The sequence below is a fragment of the Chlorocebus sabaeus genome, chromosome 6 (genome assembly GCF_047675955.1).
Source record: "Chlorocebus sabaeus isolate Y175 chromosome 6, mChlSab1.0.hap1, whole genome shotgun sequence".
Taxonomy (NCBI): Eukaryota; Metazoa; Chordata; class Mammalia; order Primates; family Cercopithecidae; genus Chlorocebus; species Chlorocebus sabaeus.
Window position 1 is genome coordinate 3,917,379 of NC_132909.1, and position 4,708 is coordinate 3,922,086.

The window sequence follows — 4,708 nt, forward strand, 5'->3', positions numbered from 1 at the left end:
TGCAAAATAATAAATATAAGAAATAGAATTGGGCCAGGTGCAGTGGCTCATGCCTGTAATCCCAGCACTTTGGGAAGCCAAGGTGGGAGGATTGCTTGAGTTTGGAAGTTTGAGGACAGCCTGGGCAACATGGTGCAACCCCAGCTCTGCAAAAACTACAATAATTAACTGGGTGTGGTGTTGTGTGCCTATAGTCCCAGCTACAAGGTGAGAGGATAGCTTGAGCCCAGGAGGCAAAGGCTGCAGTGAATTGAGATTGCTCCACTGCCTTCATATCCGGATTACGAAATAAAATGAACAAAACATGTTATCTTACAAAGCAGTATCGTAATTTTAGGAACACACTGACTACATCCTTCCTCCTTCTTAAGAAAGGACTCGTGCTTATAGAGGTTGCCCCGTGGCCGTGTAATCACGTCCAAATATACGTGAATGGTAAACATGAGATCATTAAGATGAGTTCCGTGAAAAATAAGAAAAGAACAAGAAATAAAGTCAGAACGCAAACGTGTTTTTGTTGTTGTTGCTGTTGTTGTTGTTTTTGTGTGTGTGTTTTTGAGCTGGAGTCTTGCTCCATCGCCCAGGCTGGAGTGTAGTGGCACGATCTCGGCTCACTGCAACCTCTGCCTCGCGGGTTCAAGGAATTCTCCTGCCTCAGCCTCCCGAGTAGCTGGGACTACAGGTGCCCGCCACCACACTTGGTTAATTTTTGTATTTTTAGTAGAGACAGGGTTTCACCTTGTTGGTAAGGCTGGTCTTAAACTCACCTCAGGTAGTCCACCTGCCTCGGCCTCCCGAAGTGCTGGGATGACAGCCGTGAGCTACTGCGCCTAGCCCAAAAGTGTTTTATACGGGTTGTTAGGATGACATTATTAATTTCTACAATGTGCTCCGAGGGACTGCAGACTGTGGATGGGGAGCTCAAGTTCAAAGGCCACCTTCATCCCTTCCTAGCTGAGGATCTTCGGGCAAGTTGCTTAACTTTGCTGTGGCTCAGTTTCCCCATTTGTAAGAGGAATAACGACAGTATCTAATGCGTTTTAGGGGTAGTGAGATGAGTCAATGCATGTCCAGTGCTTTGAACTGTATCTTGACAAAGCGAGAGTTTCATAGTCTGTCCATTATGATGGTATCTCCTCTTTGACCCACCACCTTTCCATCTGTAAAATAGACTTGAGGTGCTCAATCTCGCCAGTCTTGAAAGGTTCTTTCCAGTAGTTTGCAGTGTGGCAGGTCGGGCTGGGTCCGGAGAGGACTCCAAAGCAGTTCTTGTCCTGGGAAGTCTGAGTTTTCGGGGGTGCTGAGACGTCCGTTGGTGTTAAGGCAGCTGAGTCCCTTACTGCACAGAGACACGGGACTGAACGTGAAGGCTGGAGAAGGGGGAGCAACTTGGAGGAGTGAAACCTGCTGCAGAGAAAATGAGGAAAGGTGGGGAGAGAGGAAGGCGCTGCCCGGGGGGACCGGGAGTCTGGGGAAGCCGTGAGCATGACATGTTTAACAGGCAGTGAGAGTGTCACCGGCAAGCGGGCAGAGGGAGCCCACTTTTGTTACATAACTGGGGAGACCGGGTTCTGTGCTGGGAGTTTACCTGGGGACTGCTGCCCGGCTTTACTCCTCCCAGAGCCAGCGTCCTCACCTATAACACAGAGGCGAACATAGGAACCCTTTACAGGATCCTCGTGGGGATTAAATGAGGCTCAAAGATGGAAGCCGTTGCCTGCTGTGGAGCCTGTTCCTGCAGACGCAGATGTGCGTGTGGATAACACAGACCTGGGCGCAGACCTGTAGGGGCAGGTGCACCCCTCTCCTCCCTGCGAGGACCCAGCCCTGCGCCGTGACTCCCAGGAGGGGAGGTTTTCTCCTGGGTACCGAGGCTCCTCTAGGCCTGGACACACGCATCAGCCCACAAGTTGCTGCCAGTTAGGATGAGAGCAATGTGGGGGCTGACACCGACAATCGAGTTCTCTGAAGGAAAAAACAGGAACCTGAACTTGGGTGGAAAGTTGAGCGGTTGCGGAATGCCTGGGAAAATAACTTTTTAAAAAATTTAATACATATAAAGGCAGAAGAGCCACGACACACACCCTAGGTGCTGAGGCTCACGGGGTCACACCTACGGGGATCTCCCAGACTCTCAAACCTATAGAAGCTCTCTGCAGGCACTTGCAATTAAAAAAAAACAAAAACAAAAAACCCTACTCTGTCGAAGAATAATTGACATATGAAAAGCAGTATGTATTTAACGTATGCGACTTGGTGAGTTTGGAGAGGAGTATGCCCTGCGTGTCCACACCACAGTTTACGGCATAAACCCGTCCACCACCTCCCACAGGTTCCACCCCACTGTTTGTATATTATTATTGTTTGATAAAATTTCTATGACCACATATCAGTTTGTGATGATAAGAGCACTTAACAAAAGATCTACCTTCTCAGCAAATGTGTAAGCGTACAATACTGTATTGTTACCTGCTGGCACTGCACTGACTGAGGCTCTCGCGTTTCTTCGTCCTGCATGACTGAAACTCGTGGGGAGAAAATGTGAAGGGTTCAGTCACAGAAGGAGGTCTTGACACTTTATCTGTTTCCACCTAAGCCTGTACTCCCAGCTCCTCATGGGTGGCCGTTTTTTTTAATTTTCTTAAACAAAAAATAATTTTGTTTTTCCTAGTTACGACTAACACATGCTAATGTAAAAAAAATTTCACCGGACGCAGTGGCTCACGCCTGTAATCCCAGAACTTTGGGAGGCTGAGGTGGGCGGATCACCTGAGGTCCAGACTTGGAGACCAGGCTGACCAACATGGAGAAACCCTGTCTCCATTGAAAACACAAAATTAGCCGGGCGTGGTGGCGCATGCCTGTAATCCCAGCTACTTGGGAGGCTGAGGCAGGAGAATCACTTGAACCCAGGAGGCAGAGGTGGTGGTGAGCCGAGATCGCACCATTGCACTCCAGCCTGAGCGACAAGAGTGAAACTCCGTCTCAAAAAAAAAAAAAAAAAAAAAAAAAAAAAAAAATTCAGTCAGGCATGGTGGTTTACACCTGTAATCCCAGCACTTTGGGAGGCAGAGACAGGCGGATCGCTTGAACCCAGGAGTTAGATACAAAATACAAAAACTAGCTGGGGCCGGGCGCAGTGGCTCACGCCTGTAATCCCAGCACTTTGGGAGGCCGAAACGGGTGGATCACAAGGTCAGGAGATTGAGACCATCCTGGCTAACATGGTGAAACCCCGTCTCTACTAAAACTACAAAAAAAAAAATTAGCCGGGCGTGGTAGCAGGTGCCTGTAGTCCCAGCTACAAGGGAGGCTGAGGCAGGAGAATGGCGTGAACCCAGGAGGCGGAGCTTGCAGTGAGCCGAGATCACACCACTGCACTCCAGCCTGGGCGACAGAGCGAGACTCCGTCTCAAAAAAAAAAAAAAAAAAAAAAAAAAAAAAATTATCTGGGTGTGGGTGGCACGCATCTGAAGTCCCAGCTACTCGGGAGGCTGAGTTGGGAGGTTGACCTGAGCCCTGAAAGGTTGAGAATGCAGTGAGTTGTGATCGCGCCCTACACTTCAGCCTGGGTAACAGAGCAAGACCTTTTCTTTAAAAAAAAAAAAAAAAAAAAAAAAAAAAAAAAAATCCAAATAAAACAACTCTTAAAAAAATAAAATAAGAGAATTTGTTAATCACTGCAAACATCTGTGTTAACACTTTCTCAGAAATCTCTCCTTCCAGAAACGTATGCAAATGTACATATGTAACTTAATGTATGTAACCTCTACAAACATGTTTTTTTCCTGTTTGTTCACTCAACAATACCCTTGAAATCTTCCATGTCAATAAAAGTAAAACAGCATCATCCTTTTTTTTTTTTTTTTGAGACAGAGTTTCACTGTGTCGCCCAGCCTGGAGTGCAGTGGCGCGACCTCAGCTCGCAGCAACCTCTGCCTCCCGGGTTCAAGCGATTCTCCTGCCTCAGCCTCCTGAGTAGCTGGGATTACAGATGTGTGCCACCATGCCAAGCCAACAGCATCATTTTTAATGCTCATCTAGTATTTTGTTTGTTTGTTTTGTTTTTTAAGTTTTTTTTTTTTTTTTTTTTTTTTTTAGCTGAGATGAGGTTTCACCATGTTGGTCAGGCTGGTCTCGAACTCCTGACCTCATGATCTGCCCGCCTCGGCCTCCCAAAGTGCTGGAATTACAGGCGTGAGCCACCACACCCAGCCCATCCAGTATTTCATTGCAAAGGGGTGCCATTATTTAACCTTTAAATATCCAGTAAACAATGGCCAATATTGTTTCTGATTCACTATTCATTCTACAAGTATTTACTGAACATCTATTATGTGCCCGGCCCTAAGTACCGGTGATAGAGTGATGATCTAGACAGAAGAGGTCCCTGGCCAAGTGAAGTCTCCATTCTAACTGCGGGAGGGGGACAGCGTACGAGTCAATGAGTAGATAATTAGAAAGGAGGATGAACATCAAGAGGGAATGAAGACAAACCTCCTTAGCAAAGGGATGAGTGTCAGGGAAGTGGACTTCTTTCAACAGAGTGGTCTGGGAAGGCTGAGCAGAGACCTGGAGGCTGTGGTGCAAAGCAGGAGGTTGGGTCATCCAGGCAGAGAGGAGGAGCCCTGAGGCAGGGAGGGACCTGGTGTCTTCAAGGAACAGCGGGAACGTCATGTGGCCTGAGGGCAGGGAGTGAGGGGCACAG